The 25,491-nt window shown below is 43.6% G+C and overlaps 1 pseudogene; it reads right to left on the bottom strand.

Moving 5' to 3' along the window:
* LOC148773145 (MYND-type zinc finger-containing chromatin reader ZMYND8-like) overlaps window positions 1-25,491 on the bottom strand; it is a 135,075-nt pseudogene that overhangs the window by 76,323 nt on the left and 33,261 nt on the right.

The following is a 25,491-nucleotide window of genomic DNA, read 5'->3' as shown; positions in this document are numbered from 1 at the left end:
TGCTTTCAGATTTTCAGCATTGAGGATAATGTTTTCTGTGGGTTTGTCATATATAGCTTTTATTATGTTGAGATATGATCCTTCTATTCCTGCCTTCTGGAGGGTTTTTAACATAAATGGATGTTGAATTTTGTCGAAGGCTTTCTCTGCATCTATTGAGATAATCATATGATTTTTATTTTTCAGTTTGTTAATGTGGTGTATTACCTTAATTGATTTGTGGATATTGAAGAATTCTTGCATCCCTGGGATAAAGCCCACTTGGTCATGATGTATGATCTTCTTAATGTGTTGTTGGATTCTGATTTCTAGAATTTTGTTAAGGATTTTTGCATCTATGTTCATCAGTGATATTGGCCTATAGTTTTCTTTTTTTGTGGGATCTTTACCAGGTTTTGGGATTAGGGTGATGGTGGCCTCATAGAATGAGTTTGGAAGTTTCCCTTCCTCAGCAATTTTCTCGAAGAGTTTGAGCAGGAGAGGTGTTAGATCTTTTCTAAGTTTTTGGTAGAATTCAGCTATGAAGCCATCTGGACCTGGGCTTTAATTTGCTGGAAGATTTCTGATTAGAGATTCAATTTCCATGCTTGTGGTGGGTCTGTTCAGATTTTCTATTTCTTCCTGGTTCAGTTTTGGAAAGTTGTACTTTTCTAAGAATTTGGCCATTTCTTCCAAGTTGTCCATTTTATTGGAATATAATTCCTGGTAGTAGTCTCTTATTATCCTTTGTATTTCTGTGTTGTCTGCTGTGATCTCTCCATTTTCATTTCTACTTTTATTGATTTGGTTTTTCTTCCTTTGTTTCCCGATGAGTCTGGCTAGAGATTTGTCAATTTTATTCACCCTCTCAAAGAACCAGCTTTTGGTTTTGTTGATTTTTGCCCTGGTCACTTTTGATTCTTTTGCATTTATTTCTGCCCTAATTTTTAAGATGTCTTTCCTTATACTCACCCTCGGACTCTTCATTTCTTCCTTTTCTAGTTGTTTTAGGTGTAGAATTAGGTTATTTAGTTGACTTTTTTCTTGTTTATTGAGGTATGCCTGTTTTGCTATGAACCTTCCCCTTAGCACTGCTTTTACAGCGCCCCCCTCCCCCCAGGTTTTGGGTTGTTGCATTTTCATTTTCATTCGTTTCTATGTATATTTTGATTTCTTCTATGATTCGTTAGTTATTAAGCAATGTGTTGTTCATCCTCCCTATGTTGGCATTTTTAATAGATTTTCTCCTGTAATTGAGATCTAATCTTACTGCATTGTGGTCAGAAAAGATGCTTGGAATGATTTCAAGTTTTTTGAATTTACCAAGGCTAGATTTATGGCCCAGGATATGATCTAATCTGGAGAAGGTTCCGTGTGAGCTTGAGAAGAAGGTGAAATTCACTGTTCTGGGGTGAAATGTCTTATCGATATCAATTAGTTCTAGTTGGTCTATTGGATGATTTAACGTTTGTGTTTCCTTGTTAATTTTTTGTTTAACTGATCTATCCAGAGTTGTGAGTGGGGTATTAAATTCTCCCAGTATTATTGTGTTATTGTTAACTTCCTCTTTCATACTTGTTAGCATTTGTCTTATATAATGTGGTGCTCCTATGTTGGGTGCATATATGTTTATAATTGTTATATGTTCTTCTTGGATTGATCCTTTGATCATTATATGGTGTCCTTCTTTGTCTCTTTTCACAGCCTTTGTTTTAAAGTCTATCTTATCTGATATGAGCATTGTGACTCCTGCTTTCTTTTGGTCTCTAATAGTGTGGAATATCTTTTTCCAGTTCTTCACTTTCAGTCTGCATGTGTCCCTCGTTTTGGGGTGGGTCTCTTGTAGGCAACATATATATTGGTCTTGTTTTGGTATCCTTTCAGCTAGTCTTTGTCTTTAGGTTGGGGCATTCAACCCATTTACTTTTAAAGTGATTATTGATACGTATGATCCCATTGCCATTTACTTTATTGTTTTGGGCTCGAGGTGATACACTGTTTCTGTGTTTCCTGTCTAGAGAAGGTCCTTTAGCATTTGTTGGAGAGCTGGTTTGGTGATGCTGAATTCTCTCAGCTTTTGCTTGTCTGTAAAGCTTTTGATTTCTCCTTCATATTTGATTGAGATCCTTGCTGAATACAGTCATCTGGGCTGTAGGTTATTTTCTTTCAACACTTTAGTATGCCCTGCCATTCCCTCCTTGCCTGAAGAGTTTCTATTGAAAGATCATCGGTTATCCTTATGGGGATCCCCTTATGTGTTGTTTGTTGCTTTTCCCTTGTTGCTTTTAACATTTGTTCTTGGTGTTTGATCTTTGTTAATTTGGTTAATGTGTGTCTTGGGGTATTTCACCTTGGGTTTACCCTGGATGGGACTCTCTGGAATTCTTTGACTTGAGAGATTATTTCCTTCCCCATTTTACGGAAGTTTTCAATTATTATTTCCTCAAGTATTTCCTCATGGTCTTTCTTTTTGTCTTCTTCTGGGACTCCTATGATGCGAATGTTGGGGCGTTTAACATGGTACCAGAGGTCTCTGAGATTGTCCTCATTTCTTTTACCTGGTTCTTCTTTTTTCTTCTCTGTTTCATTTCTTTCTACCAATCTATCTTCTAACTCACTTGTCCTATCATTTGCGTCTTTTTTCTACTGTTGGTTCCCTCCACAGTGTTTTTGATCTCATATTGTATTCAGTTCAGTTCAGTCGCTCAGTCATGTCCGACTCTCCACCACCCCATGAATCAAGCATGCCAGGCCTCCCTGTCCACCACCAACTCCCGGAGTTCACTCAAACTCATGTCCACAGAGTCGGTGATGCCATCCAGCCATCTCATTCTCCGTCGTCCCATTGTCCTCCCGCCCCCAAACGTTCCCAGCATCAGAATCTTTACCAGGGAGTCAACTCATCACATGAGGTGGCCAAAGTATTGCAGTTTCAGCTTTAGCGTCAGTCCTTCCAGTGAACACCCAGGATTGATCTCCTTTAAAATGGACTGGTTGGATCTCCTTGAAATACAAGGGACTCTCAAGAGTCTTGTCCAACACCACAGTTCAAAAGCATCAATTCTTCGGCCATCAGCTTTCTTCACAGTCCAACTCTCACATCCATACATGACCAGGGGAAAAACCATAGCCTTGACCAGACGGACCTTTGTTGGCAAAGTAATGTCTCTGCTTTTTAACATACTATCTAGGTTGGTCATGACTTTCCTTCCAAGGAGTAAGCGTCTTTTAATTTCCTGGCTGCAATCAGCATCTGCAGTGATTTTGGAGCCTCAAAAAATAAAGTCTGACACTGTTTCCACTGTTTTTCCATCTATTTCCCATGAAGTGATGGGACCAGATGCATGATGTTTGCTTTTTGAATGTTGAGCTTCAAGCCAACCTTTTCACTCTCCTCTTTCAGTTTCATCAAGAGGATTTTTAGTTCCTCCTCACTTTCTGCTATAAGGGTAGTGTCATCTGCATATCTGAGGTTATTGATATTTCTCCCAGCAATCTTGATTCCGCCTTGTGCTTCTTCCAGCCCAGCGTTCCTCAGGATGTACTCTGCATATAATTTAAATAAGCAAGGTGAAAATATACAGCCTTGACGTACTCCTTTTCCTATTTGGAACCAGTCTGTTGTATTAAACTCTTAGAGGAGAACATAGGCAAAACACTCTCTGACATAAATCACAGCAGGATCCTCCATGACCCACCTCCCAGCATATTGGAAATAAAAGCAAAAATAAAATAATTGGACCTAATTAAAATGAAAAGCCCTGCACACCAAAGGAAACTATAAATACGGTGAAAGGACAGCCTTCAGAATGGGAGAAAATAATAGCAAATGAAACAACTGACAAATAATCAATCTCTAAAATATACAAGCAGCTCCTGCAGCTCAACTCCAGAAAAATGAACGACCCAATCAAAAAATGGGCCAAAGAACTAAACAGACATTTCTCCAAAGAAGACATCCAGATACCTAACAAACATGTGAAAAATGCTCAACATCCCTCATAATCAGAGAAATGCAAACCAAAACCACAATGAGATACCATTTCACACCAGTCAGAATGACTGCTATCCAAAAGTCTACATGCAATAAATGCTGGAGAGGGTGTGGAGAAAAGGGAACCCTCTTACACTGTTGGTGGGAATGCAGACTAGTACAACCACTATGGAGAACAGTGCGTAGATTCCTTAAAAAACTGGAAATAGAACTGCCATATGATCCAGCAATCACACTCCTGGGCATACACACCGAGGAAACCAGTATTGAAAGAGACACATGTACTCCAATGTTCATCGCAGCACTGATTATTTTAGCAAGGAATTGGAAGCAACCTAGATGTCCATCTGCAGACGAATGGATAAGAAAGCTTTGGTACATATACACAATGGTTATTACTCTCAGTTAAAAAGGATACATTTGAATCAGTTCTAATGAGGTGGATGAAACTGGAGCCTATTGTACAGAGTGAATTAAGCCAGAAAGAGAAATACCAATACATTATACTATCGCATCTATGTGGAATTTAAAAAGATGATAATAATAACCCTGTACACGGAACAGCAAAAGAGACACAGATGTACAGAACAGTCTTTTGGTCTCTGTCTGAGTGTGCGAAGGCGGGATGATTTGGGAGAATGGCATTGAAATATGTATATTATCATATGAGAAACGAATCGCCAGTCCAGGTTCAATGCATGATACAGAATGGTGTCATGGTATTGGGAGGGATGTGGGAGAGAGGTTCAAGATGGGGAACACATGTACACCCGTGGCGGATTCATATCAATGTATGGCAAAACCAATACAATATTGTAAAGTAATTAGCCTCCAATTAAAATAAATATTTTTTTAAAGATATTAATCCAACTTCAAAAATGCAAAAAAAAAAATAAAAATTGAAATAAAGTAGGGTCTTCTTTTGGCAAGGTACAAGTAGGTTTAAAAATGCAAATTAAAGGAGTAATAGAGGACTTATAAAAGTTTTTAAAATGATAAACATAAATTTATTATCTAGGAACTTCTCTGGAGCTGTTGCAGACAGTGTGGGGTCTGTTCAGTTTCAGATAGTTCCGTGATCCGTCTTATAATTCTCAAGATCTATAGGCCCCTTCCCACGTAGTCGGTGCTAACTGCAGGGTTTTGATCTCTTGTACCTGCCACTTCGAAAGTAGTTCCCTCTGTTTATTGTAGCTTCTCTTTGCTGGTCTCTTCAGTGTCTAACATCCACCCTGACACAAAGGGGCAAAAGTGGTCACTTTTTTAGTTTCACTTGTTCAGTCCTGCTGTGGGGAGGGAGTAACACTGCAAACAAGTATCACTGGTGTGTGTGGGGAGTGCTCGCAGTGTTTCAGCCGCACTGGGTTTGTGCTCATGGCATGTGTGCTTTCACGGTCTACACTTTTTAGTCTCTATGTTGCTCTGCCAGGAACTGTCTGGGGCGGGCCCTGGGTTGCGTGCACTTCTCAGGTCTAAGCTGCTCAGGTTCAGGTTCTCAGGTACTACACAAAGATGCAGACTAGGTTGGGCCCTTCCCAGGTCCCAGCAACTGTGGCGACCAGGTTCTTGGTGAGCACAGTCTCCCGCAGGTGTGTGTGTGTGTGTCTTATCACCTCCCCCATCTCTCTGTGTGTGTGTGTGTGTGTCTTATCGCCTCCCCCATTCGAGCTGCTTGGGTTTCTGGGTTGCTGTGGGCACATCCCTCTCAGGTGTGCACTGTGTCTCTTCTGGGGAGCTGATCTCTGGCCGCAACCCTCCCAGCAGATGTCAACCGTCCAGAATCCCAAGAAGTCTTGGTTAGCAAAGGAACCTATTTGCAGTTTGGTACAGGATGCCTCTCTGGGGTCAAGATTTCCCCTTTCTGGCTCTGGATGACCCCTGCCTGCCTGTCTTCTGACAGGGGATGGGCTGGTCTGAAGCCTGCTAGCTCTCCTCTGGCATTCACTCAGTCCTTTGTTCTGTGTGAAGGCCTGGCAGAGACTGAGGTTAGGGCTTTCACGGGATAATTCTCTGTTTTGTTTTGTTTTGTTTTTTTCCCTCTCTCTCTCTGGCTATCCCACAGTTTGGGTGGCTATCTCATGTTAGTTCCATCAGATTGCCCTCAGGGCATTCAGGCCTGATCCTTACCCTAAGCAATACAGCCCGCTCATCCCTGTTCAGCCCCCATTTGCTGGTGGTGGCTGCGTGTGCCAGGAGTTGCCGTTAGGCACGGCGCAATCTGTAGGTTTTATTTATTTATTTTTCCTCCTGTTTATGCTGCCCTCTGAGATTCCAAAACTCCCCACACACCCGCTAGTGAGAGTGTTTCCTGGTGTTTGGAAATTTCTCCTCTTTTAAGACTCCCTTCCCGGGATGGATCTCCATCCCTACCTCTTTTTTCTCTCTTTTTATCTTTTATATTTTGTCCTACCTCCTTTCGAACACAATGGGCTACTTTACTCGGTCCTGATGTCGTCTGCCAGCATTCAGAGGTTGTTTTGTGGAATTTGCTTAGCGTTTAAATGTTTTGTTGTTGTTTGTTTTTTTTTTTTTTTTTTCAATGAATTTCTGGGGGAGAAAGTGGTCTCCCCATCCTATTCCCCTGCCATCTTAGGGCCACCTCTCCTGATGACCTTTAGGATGGATTGGTTGGCTCTCCTTGCAGTCCAAGGGACTCTCAAGAGTCTTCCCTAACACGAGAGTTCAAAAGCATCAATTCTTCGCTGCTCAGCTTTCTTTACAGTCCAACTCTCACATCCATACATGACCACTGGAAAAACCATAGCCTTGGCTAGATGGACCTTTGTTGGCAAAATAATGTCTCTGTTTTTTAATACGCTGTCTAGATTGGTCATCACTTTCCTTAACCCCAGGAGTAAGAGTCTTTTAATTTCATGGCTGCAATCAGCATCCGCAGTGATTTTAAGCCTCCCCAAAAAGTTAGCCACTGTTTCCCCTTCTATTTGCCATGAACTGATGGGACCGGATGCCATGATCTTAGTTTTCTGAATGTTGAGCTTTAAGCCAACCTTTTCACTTTCGAGTTCTTCTTCACTTTCTCCCATACTGTATGTAAAAGTTTTGAGCAGGATTTTGGCCCAAAAAATAAAAGTAAAACATCCTAAAAGCAGCTTTATTTTATCTCTGACCTGAAGTTTTGGGTGTGGGCCATAATCACTCACCTGGCATCCCAAAGCCTAACCATTCTGGAAACCATAGGGTATTTTGGGTGAAGGGGAGGAAGTGTATATTTGGGGCCAAATTCATTTGGAAAGAAGAAAATATAAATCCAAGCTGAAGTAATGAAAGTGTGCTGACAGTGTTCAATCATCACCATGGCTATAAACAGGTATGATTTTTGCCCCCTTCCTTTGTCAATGACACAACAGTGCCTGGAGACATTTTGGGTTGTTTCTCACATTCAGAGGGTAGAAGACCAGGAATTCGGCTCAACATCCCAGACGGACAGGACAGCTGTCACCACAGCAAAACATATGGCACCAATGTCAGTAGCTTCAAGGCTGAGAAATCCTCATTTATCAAACACAACAGGAACAACTGTACTGTATTAATGAAGAAATGTTGTATCTAATTGTGGAAGGGAGTTACACTTTACCTCGTTAAAATCTGGAATATTCTGACACGTGATAGTTGCAAGGTTTCAGGTAACTCCACATCAATTAAATAAACAAAAAGAATGAAGCATGGCGACAGGTCAGGGTGAGGGAGAGGAGGTTTTTCTAAAAACAGCATTTGGCCTTGTTCTTTGACATCTCCGCATAATCATGAAGATGGTCACATAGCAAAAATATCTAAAGAGATTCATTGATTTCTGTCGGTACCTCCCTGAAATATTTGCATTCACACTTGGGACTCTCTTGGGACTTCCCTGGAGGTCCAGTGGTTAAGCCTCCATGCTCCCAATGCAGAGGACACAGGTTCAGTCGCTGGTCAGGGCACTAGGATACCATATGCTGCTCAGTGTGGCCAAAAAAAAAAAAAAAAAGCTGAAGCACACGGTTCATCAGTTAAGGCCCGTCAGAACATCTTCCTGGAGACGTTCCCCTCTTTTTTCTGGGTGCCAGCCTCACTCTGACTGTCTTCTCACATCAATGGTTCCACTTGGGATTCCCCTCACTTCTCCATCACGGCGTTCAGTGCTCTCAACAAGTCCTGCGACTTGTCATTTCCCCTAGAGACCCATTTGAAACTGGCTTGCACTGATATTATCCTAGGAAGAAAATTCAACGAGGCTTTGAAAAAAAATAAGTGGGTCGCTTCAGAACTGGACATTTCAATGTTTTAACCACTCTTTTCTCTAAGTAATCACCTAAATTCAGGAAGCTTGGGATACTACCTCTTGAACACCAAGAGCACTCGAATAAAAAAGTCCAAACTTCAGGAGATGACAAAGCAGCCAATTTTACATGGGACCCAAATAACTGGTTTCTTGGTTTCGCCAGTGGGTCAACCACTCAGGCTCTGGCTTCAGCCGTTTGATTAGAAGTTCAAGAGGGAGCACATGTACACCCGGGGTGGATTCATGTCAATGTATGGCAAAACAAATATAATATTGTAATTAGCCTCTAAAAAAAATAAAATAAAAAGGAATAAATAAAAAAGAAAAGAAAAAAAAAAAAAAAGAAAGGCATGATGTTGAGAGGGAAATTAGATTAAATAAACATTGTTACCTTCTAACTGTTAAAAAAAAAAAAAAAAGAAGTGAGGTGATCACACAGGGCAGGGTGTGTCTCCACAGCAGCAGTTTCCTACCCAAGTGAAGAAATACCCTCAACTGCCACCATCAAGGCAGAGTGAGCCTGGTAACTGTAGCCAGAACCTGACAGCGGTCTCCGGAGAACTTCTTCAGGGGCCTCCACACCAGCCCAGAGAAAACACCCTTAGCAAACAGGGAATGAAGAATGGGAAGGAAGCTCAAGAGAGAGGAGACACATATTTACATACAGCTGGTTGACACTGTTGTACAGCGGAAACTAACACAACATGGTAAAGATATTTTACTCCAATATTTAAAAACTTAAAAAAAAAAAAAAAGTGAAACACTCAAAACAACCACAAAACAAGAATGACAAGTGTCATCTCTGACTTCAGCTATTGTGCTACCAGTAGTGTTCTTAGAACACTTACGATTGTTATATAATTCCATCATCATGCATTTTACTGCATCCATCATCTGAGAGATAAACAATTCGTGTTATCAACTTCCCTGAGGCTTTTGCTAGGTGACATATATCTAAATCTATCTGTATACAGCAAAGAAAACCATAAACAAAACAAAAAGACAACCTTCACAATGGGAGAAAAATTTGCAAATGAAACAACCCACAAGGAATTAATCTCCAAAAGGAATTATAAGCTCATAGACATCACCAGATGGTCAACACCGAAATCAGATTGATTATATTCTTTGCAGCCAAAGATGGAGAAGCTGTATACAGTTACCAAAAACAAGACCAAGAGCTGACTGTGGCTCAGATCATGAATTCCTTATTGCCAAATTCAGACTTAAATTGAAGAAAGTAGGGAAAACCACTAGACCATTCAGATATGACCTCAATCAAATCCCTTATGATTATACAGTGGAAGTGAGAAATAGATTTAAGGGACTAGATCTGATAGATAGAGTGCCTGATGAACTCTGGACGGACGTCCGTGACATTGTACAGGAGACAGGGACCAAGACCATCCCCATGAAAAAGAAATGCAAAAAAGCAAAATGGCTGTCTGAGGAAGCCTTACAAATAGCTGTGAAAATAAGAGAAGCGAAAAGCAAAGGAGAAAAGGTAAGATATAAGCATCTGAATGCAGAGTTCCAAAGAATAGCAAGGAGAGATAAGAGAGACTTCCTCAGTGATCAATGCAAAGAAATACAGGAAAATAACAGAATAGGAAAAACAAGAGATGTCTTGAAGAAAATTAGAGATTCCAAGGGAACATTTCATGCAAAGATGGGCTCGATAAAGGACAGAAATGGTATGGACCTAACAGAAGCAGAAGATATTAAGAAGAGGTGGCAAGAATACACAGAAGAACTGTACAGAAAATATCTTCACGACCAAGATAGTCACGATAACGTGATCACTGACCTAGAGCCAGACATCTTGGAATGTGAAGTCAAGTGGGCCTTAGAAAGCATCACTACGAACCAAGCTAGTGGAGGTGATGGAATTCCAATTGAGCTATTTCAAAACTTGAAAGATGATGCTGTGAAAGTGCTGCACTCAATATGCCAGCATATTTGGAAAACTCAGCAGTGGCCACAGGACTGGAAAAGGTCAGTCTTCATTCCAATCCCAAAGAAAGGCAATGCCAAAGAATGCTCAAACTACCACACAATTGCACTCATCTCAAACGCTAGTAAAGTCATGCTCAAGATTCTCCAAGCCAGGCTTCAGCAATTTGTGAACCGTGAACTCCCAGATGTTCAAGCAGGTTTTAGAAAAGGCAGAATCACCAGAGATCAAATTGCCAACATCCGCTGGATCATGGAGAAAGCAAGAGAGTTCAAGAAAAAAATCTATTTCTGCTTCATTGACTATGCCAAAGCCTTTGACTGTGTGGATCACAATAAACTGTGGAACATTCTGAAAGAGATGGGACCCCCAGACCACCTGACCTGCCTCTTGAGAAACCTGTATGCAGGTCAGGAAGCAACAGTCAGAACTGTACATGGAACAACAGACTGGTTCCAAATAGGAAAAGGAGTGCGTCAAGGCTGTATATTGTCACCTTGCTTATTTAACTTATATACAGAGTACATCATGAGGAACGCCGGGCTGGAAGAAGCACAAGCTGGAATCAAGATTGCTGGGAGAAATATCAATAACCTCAGATATGCAGATGACACTACCCTCATGGCAGAAAGTGAAGAGGAACTCAAAAGCCTCTTGTTGAAAGTGAAAGAGGAGAGTGAAAAGGTTGGCTTGAAGCTCAACATTCAGAAAACAAGGATCATGGCATCTGGTCCCATCACTTCATGGGAAATAGATGGAAAGACAGTGGAAACAGTGTCAGACTTTATTTTTTTGGGCTCCAAAATCACTGCAGATGCTGATTGCAGCCAGGAAATTAAAAGACGCTTACTCCTTGGAAGAAAAGTTATGACCAACCTTGATAATATATTGAAAAGCAGAGACATTACTTTGCCAGCCAAGGTCCGTCTAGTCAAGGCTATGGTTTTTCCTGTGGTCATGTATGGATGTGAGAGTTGGACTGTGAAGAAAGCTGACCGCCGAAGAATTGATGCTTTTGAACTGTGGTGTTGGAGACGACTCTTGAGAGTCCCTTGTATCGCCAGGAGATCCAACCAGTCCATTCTAAGGGAGATCGATCCTGGGTGTTCATTGGAAGGACTGATGCTAAAGCTGAAGCTGCAATACTTTGGCCACCTCATGCGACGAGTTGACTCACTGGAAGAGACCCTGATGCTGGGAAAGGTTGGGGGCGGGAGGAGAAGGGGACGACCGAGAGTGAGATGGCTGGATGGCATCACCGACTCTGTGGACATGAGTTTGAGTGAACTCCGGGATTTGATGATGGACAGGGAGGCCTGGCGTGCTGTGATTCATGGGGTCGCGGAGAGTCAGACACGACTGAGCGACTGAGCTGAACTGAAGCTCAATATATAAAAACAAACAACAACAACAAACAAAAACCAAATAACCCAATCAAAAAATGGGCGGGGGCGGGCGGAGACCTCAATAGACATTTCTCCAAAGAAGACATACAGATGGCCAACAAACACATGAAAAGGTGCTTAACGAAAGTAATTATTAGACAAATGCAAATCAAAACTACCGTGAGGCGTCAACCTGACACCAATCAGAATGGCCATCATCAAAAAATCTGAAACTATAAACGCTGGAAACAGTATGAAGAAAAGGGAACCCTCCTAAGTAGTTGGTGCGAATGTAAACTGGTATAGCCACTAAGGAGAACTATATGGATGCTTCTTAAAAACTGAAAATAAGCTACCATGTGACCCAGCAATCCTACTCCTAGGCCTGTATCTGGAGAAAACCATAATTCAAAGGGATGCACGCACCCCAGTGTTCACTGTAGCACTATTTACAATAACCAGGGCAGGGACAAAACCAAAAATGTAAATCGACAGAGGAATGTATATAGAAGATGTACATATATGCAACAACGTATTGCTCACCCATTACAAGGCATGAAACAGTGCCGTGTGCAGAGATGTGGGTGAATCTGCTGCTGCTGCTATGCCGCTTCAGTCATGTCCGACTCTGTGCCCCACCATAGACAGCAGCCCACCAGGCACCTCCGTCCCTGGGATTCTCTAGGCAAGAACAATGGAGTGGGTTGCCATTTCCTTCTCAATGCATGAAAGTGAAAAGTGAAAGTGAAGTCGTTCGGTCGTGTCTGACTCTTTGAGACCCCATGGACTGCAGCCTACCAGGCTCCTCCGCCCATGGAATTTTCCAGGCAAGAGTACTGGAGTGGGGTCCCATTGCCTTCTCCGTGGGTGAACCTAGAGACTGTCAAACAGAGTGAAGTAAGATAGGAAGAGAAACCATATTGTCCAACGTCGCTTATATGTGGAATCCAAAAAGATGGCAGAGATGAGAGTCACAGAAACAGAGTCACAGATGTAGCGAACAAAGTTACGGCTACCAAAGTAGGGGAATGGGGTTTGGGGAGATTCAGCTTGGGAGACTGCGACTGACATATGCACATACTGTACATATGCACTACTATGTATACAAGAGATAACTTATGAGAACCTACTGTCCAGCACAGGGAACTCTAATCAATGCTCTCCGGTGACCTAAATGGGCACATACCTGCCACCCCCTCCCACATCACAGGAGGGACAGAAGGGGATGGGAGAACAAACCAGATCTCAGATCTGGCCCAGCCACTGCCAAGACATCGCTGTGCTATGCAGTTTGCTCCAATTCAGCAAGAAAATAGGACAAGGAGCACCCTTGTATCTGATGCCCGAGTTTGTTCCTGCAATTGTATCTTATCATCCACAGCTCTCTCTGAGCCCCATTCATAAAGCAAGAATAATAACAGTGCCCCCTTGTAGGGTGTGCACAAGGATTAAGTGAGAAAAAGAGGAGACCGTGGTTCACAACCTGCTGAGGAGTTCATAAAGAAATACCTGTTTTCTTATTTTCACAAAGGAATTAATTCTCATAAACATGTAATCGCAAAGTTGCTGCCAACCCCCAAAACAGTAACCTCCAAAGAACCCCCAAAATAGGCAGAAAATGAATAAAGAAAGTATCTGTTGAAATGTTGCTCCTACCCTTTGTTGCAGAGACCACAGGGGGAGGCTGCCAGCAAAAACACTTTGTGCTTTATGGTCCGTCATACTGCAGGGATCTCCCTGCTCAGGCCCATTTAAAATATTCAAACAAAATGAGAAAACTCTAGAAAGTGGATGAAAGTCAATACTTTACTAATGCCATAGTTACATTTCATTTTAAAGAAATCATGAATTTTTGATCTGACCTTCATTCTCACTTCCAAATACAGCAAAGAACTCAACATTAATAAAAAAGAGCCCTTCTGCCAAAACACACAACTCCGGGTCACCTCAGACACAAGCAAGTTGCCCAGGTCCAAAACTATGTCTCTGTATTCATTTTCCTAACAGCGATGAAAATGCCTATCCAAAAGCTCATTCCTCAATTTTGTTCCACAAGTAAAGCGGAGGGAATAAAAATGGCTACAGGAGAGGAGAACACTGGCTTGGCGTGAACACTAGCCAGAGCTGCGTGGCAGCCTCAGTTTTCTCATCTGTAAATAGATGACTTGGACCAAATCAATGGGAGGCGATACAAGAAGTCCAACCAATGGCAAGCAAACAAGAAGCCATCTGGGGGGACTCCCCTCATGGTCCAGTGGCTAAGATTCTGCACCTCCAATGCAGAGGGCCTGGATTTGATTCCTGGTCAGAGAACTAGATCCCACGTGTGAACTAAGAATTTGCACACAACAACTAAAGACCTGGGTCAGCCAAACAGATAAGCAATTAAAAAATGAAAGCCATTTGGGCAATACCGGACATCTTAAATCAGTTAATTTTAAAAATTACCCTCTTTCAATTCTCTTGTCATTCTACAGCAGCTCTTGTTAGGAAGAAAGGCTCCAAGTGGTACCATTAATTCTTTAATAAATTTTATTTATGCATTTATTTTTGGCTGTGCTGGGTCTTTGCTGCTTTGCAAGGTTTCATCAAGTTGCAGTGAATTGGGGTTACTCTCTAGTTGCAGTTTACGGGCTTCTCAGTGTGGTGGTTTCCCTTGTTGTAGAGCATGGGCTCTAGTCACAGGCTTCAGTAGTTGCAGTTCCCAAGCTCTAGAGCACAGGCTCAGTAGTTGTGGTGCGTGGGTTTACTTGTTCCAGGGCATGAGGGATCTTCCCCAATGAGGGACGGACCCCATATCTCCTGCAGTGGCTGGAGGATTCTTTACCGACAAGCCACCAGGAAAGCTTGTATTAATTCTTTAACACTTGCATGCTAATCACTGGTTTTTAACAGAATGAAGATGGACTTAGGCTTCAAGCCTTGAAGAATAGGATCTGGTGAGTTTAGACTTAATTTTATTTCTGTTAAGTCACTAGAAATAAAAATATGAAGTCAATCCTAGTTCAAGGTGATGAACAGGTAAGTAAAAAACCTTGAGGCTGCCACTACACCTAACAGTTGAACACTTCTTGTTCTGAAACTCAGGGATTTGATAAAAATTCTTGTTGTGTTCAAAACGGGGGGACAGAAATACTAAATAAGAGACGTAACCCCAAGACTTGGATCTTATCTCTTTAGCCACACTGACTCTTAAGCGGGGTTGGTTGCTTTAAAAAGCCACATGTAACAACAATCAGTTTGTAGACACCGGACAGCTGTGGTCAGCAGGCCTGGTGTGAATTCACAAGTCAGCTCAAAGCCAGGTCAAGAGGATATTCTAGATGCTGGCTGTTACCATTCAAATGCCAATTAGACATTCACGGATTACGCAACCCTGGACAAGCTGTGTGACCTGGCCAGATCTCAGTATGCTCATCTATAAAATGCGTGTGAGGACATCCCTGGAAGACCAGTGGTTAAGACTTTGCCTTCCAATGTTGGCGGCAGTACAGGTTTGATTCCCTAGTCAGGGAGATAAGGTTCCACATGACTTGTAGTCAAAACACCAAAAGGTTTTAAAAGAAGGACAATAAAGCAATATTACAACAAATTCAGTAAAGACTTTAAAAAATGTTCACACTTTAAAAAATATATTATTGATAAGAAGCCCAGTGAGAAGTTAGGCAGCAACCTGCTTTCATTCTATGTATACATAGAACATAACTATGTATCAATTGCTGTTCAAGGCACCAGCAGGGAGCAGAAGGGACTCCCCAGAGAGCTGCAATTCTGGTGGTGATTTTCACTCCCTGGGTTCCAAAGACATGAACCTGAACATCACTCGAGAGCGCTCTCATCCGACAGCAAGGATATCTGCAAGGTTTACTTGCCCAAATTCAACAGTGAGCATAAAAGCACTTGGCAAATTAAGAGAGAAGTAGAGAGGAGGGCTGGGGTGGTGGATGGGATACATTGGGAATCTGGGATTAGCAGATGCAAACTATTACACATAGAATAAACAATAAGGTCCTCCTGTATAGCACGGGGAACTACAATCAATATCCTGAGATAAACCATAATGGAAAGGGATGTGAAAAAGTATACGTGAATATAACTGAATCATTTTCTTATAGAGTAGAAATTAACAGAACATTGTACACCACCTATACTTCAATATAATAAATTTTAAAAGACAGAAGACAGAACCTAAATGGAGAGTGTGCCCACAAGTGAACACACAGCAGGCAAGCCTGCCCACCACATCCCTAACAAGGAACATGCCAAGAGGACAGGCGAGTTGAGGAGGGACTCCACCACTTCCTGGTCCCCTTTAATTCCTGCAAATATCCAAGGCTGGTCCTCCCCTATCACGCAACTGGCACTCACGTGGCTAGTGTACTTGGTGGTCTCTGCATCGACATCAGCTGAAGCGGTGGTGATGGGCTGCCCTGACGGAGGATGCAAGGGTGCTTGTGGAACCTGAGCTGGTGACCAGGGGAGACAACAAGGTGCTGGTCACCGGGGTGATGGTGGAGGTGGATGGGTTCTGTGTGATCACTTTCTGCTGGACAGCAGGGAAAGCAAAAGTTCTTAGTCACCCCACTGCCTGGGGAAGGCGGTCCCCGCTCGAAGATGTGGTGGGAGCAGGGCCCAATCCACACTCTTTGAGTTTCTCTGCTTTCAAGGGACAAAGATTCTCCCATTGGCCAAACTTGAGCAAGGCTCCATGGAGCCCTTTCTCAGCAAGGCCTACACCTGGGTCTTTAAGGAGTAACACAGTTTCCAACAGCTCAAGGCTGCATCCCTAGGATGAACCCCACCCCTTTAAAGTCCCCACCTAAGAAAACTCACGATAATCACGATAACGTGATCACTGACCTAGAGCCAGACATCTTGGAATGTGAAGTCAAGCGGGCCTTAGAAAGCATCACTACGAACAAAGCTAGTGGAGGTGATGGAATTCCAATTGAGCTATTTCAAAACTTGAAAGATGATGCTGTGAAAGTGCTGCACTGAACATGCCAGCAAATTTGGAAAACTCAGCAGTGGCCACAGGACCGGAAAAGGTCAGTCTTCATTCCAATCCCAAAGAAAGGCAAGGCCAAAGAATGCTCAAACTACTGCACAATTGGACTTATCTCACACACTAGTAAAGTCATGCTCAAAATTCTCCAAGCCAGGCTTCAGCAATATGTGAACCGTGAACTCCCAGATGTTTTAGAAAAGGCAAAGGCACCAGAGATCAACTTGCAAACATCCGCTGGATCACGGAGAAAGCAAGAGATTTCCAGTAAAACATCTATTTCTGCTTCATTGACTATGCCAAAGCCTTTGACTGTGTGGATCACAATAAACTGTGGAAACTTCTGAAAGAGACGGGAATACCAGACCACCTGACCTGCCTCTTGAGAAACCTGTATGCAGGTCAAGAAGCAACAGTCAGAACTGGACATGGAACAACAGACTGGTTCCAAATAGGAAAAGGAGTATACAGTATAATGTTGTATACTGTCACCCTGCTTATTTAACTTATATGTAGAGTACATCATGAGGAACGCTGGGCTGGAGGAAGCACAAGCTGGAATCAAGATTGCTGGGAGAAATATCAATAACCTCAGATATTCAGATGACATCACCCTTATGGCAGAAAGTGAAGAGGAACTCAAAAGCCTCTTGATGAAAGTGAAAGAGGAGAGTGAAAAGGTTGGCTTGAAACTCAACATTCAGAAAACAAACATCATGGCATCTGGTCCCATCACTTCATGGGAAATAGATGGGGAATCAGTGGAAACAGTGTCAGACTTTATTTTTTGGGGCTCCAAAATCACTGCGGATGCTGACTGCAGCCAGGAAATTAAAAGACGCTTACTCCTTGGAAGGAAAGTTATAACCAAACCAGATAGTATATTAAAAAGCAGAGACATTACTTTGCCAATAAAGGTCCGTCTAGTCAAGGCTATCGTTTTTCCTGTGGTCATGTATGGATGTGAGACTTGGACTGTGAAGAAAGCTGATCGCCGAAGAATTGATGCTTTTGAACTGTGGTACTGGAGAAGACCCTGTTCCTTGTACTGCAAGGAGATCCAACCAGTCCATTCTAAAGGAGATCAATCCAGGGTGTCCATTGGAAGGACTGATTCTAAAGCTGAAACTGCAACACTTTGGCCACCTCATGCGACAAGTTGACTCACTGGAAAAGACTCCGATGCTGGGAAGGATTGCGGGCGGGAGGAGAAGGGGACGACAGAGAATGAGATGGCTGGATGGCATCACCGACTCGATGGACATGAGTTTGAATGACCTCCGGGTGTTGGTGCTGGACAGGGAGGCCTGGCGTGCTGTGATTCATGGGGTTGCAAAGAGTCGGATACGCCTGAGCAACTGAAGTGAACTGAAGAAAACTCAAGGCTGCCAATAGAATGGCCTGCTTGATCCAGTCAACACCTAACGATAGGGCCCACTGCCCAGTCTCTATGGGAGGGCAGAAGCCTACCTTTAAGAGGGAACAGAGTTAGCAAACCCAGATATTTCACATGGACCAACACCCCCTTCCCACTTTTTGTAAAACTTTCATTTTCTGACTCTATAGAGTTCCCATGATTCCCACTCCCTATTCCCAAATGCTCCCTTTAAAACCCCAGTGCCCTGTGTACACACTGGAGTTGACTTCAGTTCATGCTGGACATTTTGCCCTATGGCAACAGTAAACAGCAGATTAAAATCTATCCTAACTACTTCATCTAAAGGCCAGGTTTATTTATCTTTAACAGGACAATCTGGGAATTAGGAACCATACCATCAATGAGTTCCTTCTTGCCAACTCCCAAGTTCCCCTGAAAGGATCATTATACTTCAGTTCAGTTCAGTCGCTCAGTCGTGTCTGACTCTTTGCGACCCCATGAATCACAGCACGCCAGGCCTCCCTGTCCATCACCAACTCCTGGAGTTCACTCAAACTCATGTCCATCAAGTCGGTGATGCCATCCAGCCACCTCATTCTCTGTTGTCCCCTTCTCCTCCCGCCCCCAATCCCTGCCAGCATCAGAGTATTTTCCAGTGAGTCAACTCTTTGCATGAGGTGGTCAAAGTATTGGAGCTTCAGCTTTAGCATCAGGCTTTCCAATGAACACCCAGGACTGTTCTTTTTTAGAATGGACTGGTTGTATCCCCTTGCAGTCCAATATGTATATACACATACATAAATATATATGCATACATGAATTAGAAAAACATCTTATGGTTAACAATACCTCTGAGAAAGGGTGAAGAATGAAATAGAAAGTCAAAAAATACAGTAGATGTTTGTGCATTCAGGCATCCATTTCACCCCCTTCTAAGAAGACCTGTGTATAGCGTTTATAAAATGAAAAATAAAAAAGTACAAAAACAAGCTGCAAAATAATTTTTCAGAATAATGCCAAATGGAATGTATCAGACCTCCAGAATACAGTGGCCAGGCAACCAAGGGTAACTAAATAAATAAAACAAGGACTATTTTTCCCCAGTCCATGCGGCAAAAAAGGAGCGGGTGCCATGGACAGCAGAGCGGGGAGGCACGGTACCTTTCACAGCCTGTCTCTTCTGATATCTCGTCCCCTGGGAAGACTGAGGCTGCTGTTGCTGGCTTTGCTGCTGCTGCTGGCGCTGCATCTTCTGCATGTGCCACTTTTGGGAGGACGTTTGAAACTTACTTGATGAGTTCCACAGAAGCTGCTGCACGGCTGGGGCACTCTCCTTTGGTAAAATCGGCCTCTGCTTTTTCACCGGGTTACCCGTGGTGCTGGTGGTAGTGGTGGCGGAGGCTGCGGCAGCAGCAGCGGTCGGGCCGTGACCATGCAGGTGGTGCTGGTGGGGGCCATGACACCAGCCGTGCGAGTTTGGGAGGATGAGCAGGTGAGGACCGGCATTTCCGGCGGAGACTGGCTGCCTGCTGTTGTGGATGGTGGAGCTTTACCTACAATGGAAGCCAACACATGAAAAAACGAAACAGAAAGTAGACAGGACTCAGGCTGACCTGCAGGGTCTCTAGGCCAGTGAGTTCTAGGTGACCGTCCCAGGCTACCATGCCAAGGACCTCCCCGTGAATTAGCACATTCTCACTTGATATGCTTAGGCCACTTCTGCAGCATATTCTAGCTTAAAACATCAGTCTCCTTGGGTTAGGTGCTTGCTCACATTTGAGATACTTGCCAAGGCCTCTGGGGGACTGAGGTCAACATGACCCAGCCCCTGGCCTGGAGTTGCCCACCTGCTAGTCCATGACCCAGTGGATGAACAGAATCATTGCAAGTACCTTGTTTTACAAAGTTAGAGTTCAGTCAGCACTTTGAGAAAGACTTAGCCAAAGTCCATCTGGACATTAACAGGAACCCTTTCCTTGGCCAGGACACCTACAGAGCACATATCCCAAGGAATCAGACAGCCTCCCAAAGGCCAAAGCACTGAACAACAATGAATCACCCAGAAAAAAAAAAAAAGAGTATTTTCTTCCATCTCTTCTAATTCCTTTCAGAATAGTCTCAGTGTGGTGTCGGTACCTTGACACCTAACGCTCAAGGGAACTCCACACCAAGGGCAGACCCATCGCCAGGATAATGGTATTTATGTAGAATTTAGAAGCCCTGCTTTTATTTTGACTGCAGTTATCCATATTGCATCTTTTATGTAGAGCACAAAATATTGTTTACCTACTGCCTTGTAGTCAAGTTTACGTCCAAAGTTGAGTTCAATTTAAGAGCTGCTGCTCCAGACAGAAAATATATTAAGGCAGTAATTGTACAAGCAGGTCTTGGGAATGACAAAAATAATGAATACAAGTGACTAGAGTTTGAAAAACGCTGCCGTTCGGAGTGTATCTACTGGGAGGAACTGAGTTATGAGGGTGGAGGGCAGGATTTCAACAGGCAGCAGGGAAATTTTGGAGGAGAACAGTTTTAGCCAAGACATGCCCAGGAATAGACAGAATTTTGGTGCGTGAGGACAGGCAGTGAGAAGGGCTGGCCGGAAGGCAGGTTAGAGCCAGAAGCACTGAACAGCGGAGAAGGGGTGACCACATGAGTATTCATCTGTGAGGGGAAGGGAGTCAGCTGTGACTGCAGGGGCCCCAGGCACAGGAGAGATGAACATGCACCCCCAGAGAGGACCCCCTCGGGTTCACACAAAAAACACTGGTGCCAGTCAGCATCCTTGATCTCAAACAACGTGCCTGGATATCTAACTCTTTTTAATAAGGACTGAAAGTGAAGTCGCTCAGTCGTGTCCAACTCTTTTGCAACCTCATAGACTGTAGCCCGCCAGGCTCCTCTGTCCATGGGATTTCCCAGGCAAGAATGCTGGAGTGGGTTGCCAGTTCCTTCCCCAGGGGATCTTCCCGACCCAGCGAAAGAAATCTGGGCCCCCAGGATTGCACGCAGATTCTTTACTATCTGAGCCACCAAGGAAGCCCTTAATGACAACACCTTTTGTAGGGGCCCAGCATGCTTCTGCTGCATGACTCCATGCCTATCATTTTTAGATTTCTATCACCCAGAAAAGACAGGAGTTCTTGATTATTCTAGGGGAAATTGTCAGTTAACTGTCGGTCTGGGAAAACCAAGGAGTGTGAAAGGGAAAGAGTGCTGACAGGCTGACTTTTCTTCCTGGGGGTGGGGCTGTCTTGGCGGTTACACAACTGTCTGGCCCTCTTGCTCCTCTGGGGAAGAATTCAGCCAAAGTCCTGGGCAAGAACACAGGGTGGGGCTGGGAGAAGATCTCTACCTAGAGTGAGGACACCCCTATCCTTGCCTAGGACAACCTTCCAGATATCGGTCACAGCCACTGCCCCTTCCCCTTGAGGGGGCAGAAGTGGCTTTGAGCTTGGCCTTTCTAAAAGGCAGAGATGCCACAGGCAAGGCTTCTCACCTGAAAAAGCAACTTTAGTGCCTCACTTTTCTGACATGTGATTAAAAAGTGTACTTTTCTTGTTGATTAGCTAGTCTGATACCTCCTTGGGCAAAGGACAACCACAAAAAGGTCCTTTCTCTCTCTCATCTTGCAAGAGCAGATAGCTGGCTTTGTAGCTTGTTGCTGCTCTGATAGAGTCCCACCGGAGCTCTTTTCCAAATTAAATCGAACAGACAAACAAACAACAACAACAAGAACAGAAGTATGCAATCTGAAAACATTCCAGGCTTGACACAGTCTTGGGGGCTTTTAATTTAGACATGACAACATTCTAATTTCTAAAGGATACTGATGGTTTACTTGGGGCAAGGGGGAGTAAAGGCCATGGGAAATTTCATTTGTCCTAAAAATTTGGAAGGATATAATCACCTGCAGTCTCAAAAAGAAGTGACTTTCTTACAGGTCAACACTCCAAAAGCGGCCCCACCCAACTAGCCTACTTATATCCGACTGAGGTTACTGTCTTGTACATTAAAAAAGGACTTTTTAAGAGAAGGCTGGAAATGACTGATGTGACACAGGTTAAGTGTAGCCAAGGTCCGGAAGTGAGTTCCCTTAGCCTCTACTCTGGGATCTCTAGCTAGAAAAAACAGCTTTCTGTTTGAGGATTCAGATTCTGTGTATAAGCTGCACTCGTAACTGAACATCAGCTGGAGGTCACCAAGCACTCTCCAAAATACCCATCACTTAATAAACTCATGAGTGAAACCACACCTTTGAAAAGATGCTCCACTGCAGTCTGTCGTGAAGTCGATTCTTCAAGGCCGAAATCACCCTCAGGTGGCTCTGGATTTCAGCCTCTGCGAAAGCCCCACACACTCAGAGGATCCTAGAGAAACTTCCTTCAGATACCAGTGAGAAAAGCTCAGCTTCATGTTATCAACTGGAATGCTTTTCCATTTAGGGGGGAAACACGAGTTCTTTTAAAGCACTCATATGTTTTTCCCTTTTCATTTCGACTGCCAGGAAACTCGGAGCCAAAACTGAAGCCTGACTTTGCTAATTCTGAAGGTTGAAATAGTTATTTTTGTATACAAACTTTCCCCCAGATCTCTCACTATTCTATTTTCAGCTTTCTCACTGTCATCATTTCCATTTTATCAGTATATCACAGATTCTTTCTGGAAGGGGTGATAAAACCCACAACCAAACAAAAGATCTATTTCAGAAAGAGCGGGATAGTATAAATGTGTCATTCATAGGAACACTGCCATCTGGGACCCAACAATTCCACAAACTTCATGGAATAAATGCTACTCCTGTTGCTTTCTACAGCATCAGGAGCGGTCCCTCAAACCACAATCTACACAGAATTGGGTGTTTCAGATGCCATTCATAATTTTAAGGGATGGGGTGGTGATCCCTCCTTCCTGACTGACTCAACTGCCTCTCTCTCTTCCTGCCCTGTGTCACTGAGATATTCTATCCTCTTTCAATTAACTGCAGGAACTGAGGTTCTGCAACAGTTCACAATGATACAAACGCAGAGGAAAAATGCTCAAAATCCATTCCCCTCTCCTGCTTTAAGCAGCCAAACTAAGTAAACCCCAGGGGACACAGAACTGAGAAGATAGCTCCTGTCAGAAGCTGTGTGTGTTGTCTGTTTAGTCACTAAGTTGTGTCCAACTCTTTTGTGACCCCATGGACTATATAGCCCACCAGACTCCTCTGTCCATGGAATTCTCCAGGCAAGACTACAGGAGTAGGTTGCCATTTCATTCAACAGGAGATCTTCCCAATCCAAGGATCAAATTCTTGTGTCTTGCATCGGCAGGTGGATCCTTTACCACTGAGCCACATAATTAAACCTGGCTATTCCTCTATGTAGCTCAGAAAGTCCAAGAGGTTTTAAGGCTACAATCTCCGATTTGTCCTTAGGCCATGTCTCTGCTGGGCCCTTAATTAATGCTTATCTTTCTTGGGCATATCATCACCCACTTGCCAAGCCAGCTGAGAAATTCGCTGACTGCTTCGTCAATGGGCTGAATATCCTTCAAATCACTCCTATATTACACTGGGGGGTCTGCCAACATGCCTGGGGTGTGGCAGGTTTGAAAGCAGCCACTGCTGGTTCAGTCCCTAATAGCAGCAAAGGGGGAACTACTAAGACTCAGGCAGCAGTTCACAACTAGGGGAGATTTAGCTTTGTCAAGACACTTTTGAAGGCTGCCACTGGGTAGATGCTGCTGACATCCAGTTGGTAGAGGCCAGGGATACTGGTCTTTATAAACATCCTTCAATACCCAGGACAAAGAATTATCCAGCATAAAAAGTCAATAGCGCCAAGGTTGAGACACCTCAAGCCTATGTCACTTAAATGCAAATATGACAGAGTACGGGCTCAGGTGCACATCATACACTGCCCCTTGGATGTCTAGAGGCCTAAGGAACTCAGCAGCCTGGTGCCACCGACCCAAAAGGTCTTATATTCTAGTAAGAAAATGTATTTTGAGATGCATGGGCAGCGTGAGGGGAGGTAAGGGGGAATAAACTCATCAAGGTCTTTGAATCGAACACTTTTATCAGTTTCAGCCCTGTCCAATGTCTTCACATTGACAAACACTTTAGGCATATTGGAAAAGAAACTGCTTAGGTTCAAAACGACTTGACTGCTAGAAGCAACTATTACTTTCTAAGAGACTTCTTTCCCTGTGCTCAAAATCAATCACTTTGGGTATCAACAAGGTAAAAGGTGGGCAGGCACAGCTTAATTCCTTCTCCTGCTCAGTAACTAGCTAGGTGACCAGGAGCTAATCCAAGCTTTGTTGTGCCACACTTCATGATGTCAGAAAGTGACATGACACGTGATACTACAAATGGCAAGATGACATTCTAAAACCAAATCAAGAAACTAGAAACTGGTACAGCCACTCATCCTCCTGCTTGGGAGACAGTTCTTTGGCTTCCTTCCTAGGTTTTTGACCCTCCTATGCAGAATGGTCTTTTCCTAAATTTATGTCAAGTCCGCTCTTTGTGTTGGAGTCCAGGTCCAAATGTACTGTTGAGGATTCCGTCAATTCTTTCCCTTCAGCTTATCCTTTGTGGGATGAGGCAAGGGTTTTGCATTGTCTGAAAAGTCCTTCTCAAGCTGGGGGCTCGTCTTCTCCTAGACTGATCTTGGGTCCACTTTCTCACTGGCTGGTGACATGCTTTCAGCTCCTCTTCCATCTCCACTGGCTTCAGCAGTTTGGGCTTTTCTATTGACAGCAGATGGCTTTTTGCCCATCTGAGCCCCCTCTTTGTCTTCAGCACCTTCTGGCTCATTCTCGGACCTCTGCTTCTCATCACTGATAGAGTCACTTCTGCTACTATCTGACTTCTCATACTCCCCTGAATCACTGTGCTTGACAGCCATATAAACATATTCTGAGAATTCAAGCATGCCCAAATTAAACCAACCAACCAAAAAAAAAAAAAAACAAAACCCAGCATGTGGCGTAGTCACAGAATAAAGAGCAGGACCAAAAACCCACAAATATTTTCCATGCTCACTGCTAGAATTAAAAAACAAACAAACAAACAAACCACACATCGCATCACATTGGCCTGGTGGGGTTAGCAGTAGACTTAAGTTGCATCTGACTACACGTGACAAATGGAACTTTCCTGGAGAGGGTTTCAGTTACTGACATTCAAAGATGACATGGGGCCAAACCACATGAATTCCTAATTTATCCAGAGCTAAATCTTGGCCGCACACATAACACACTGGGACACAGAGAATGGGAGGAATGGAAGTGAATGCTACACAGGAGTTGGTAAAACTGATCCATTTTCAGTTCAGTTCAGTTCACTTCACTTCAGTCGCTCAGTCATGTCCGACTCTTTGTGACCCCATGAACCGCAGCATGCACAGCCTCCCTGTCTATCACCACCCCCAGAGTTCACCCCAACCCATGTCCATTGAGTTGGGTGGTGCCATCCAACCATTTCATCCTCTGTTGTCCCTTTCTCCTCCTGCCGTCAATCTTTCCCA

This window comes from Moschus berezovskii, chromosome Y (genome assembly GCF_049115385.1).
Source record: "Moschus berezovskii isolate FMDL1 chromosome Y, NW_MosBer_1.0, whole genome shotgun sequence".
NCBI lineage: Eukaryota > Metazoa > Chordata > Mammalia > Artiodactyla > Moschidae > Moschus > Moschus berezovskii.
This window is presented reverse-complemented; position numbering and strand designations above follow the sequence as displayed.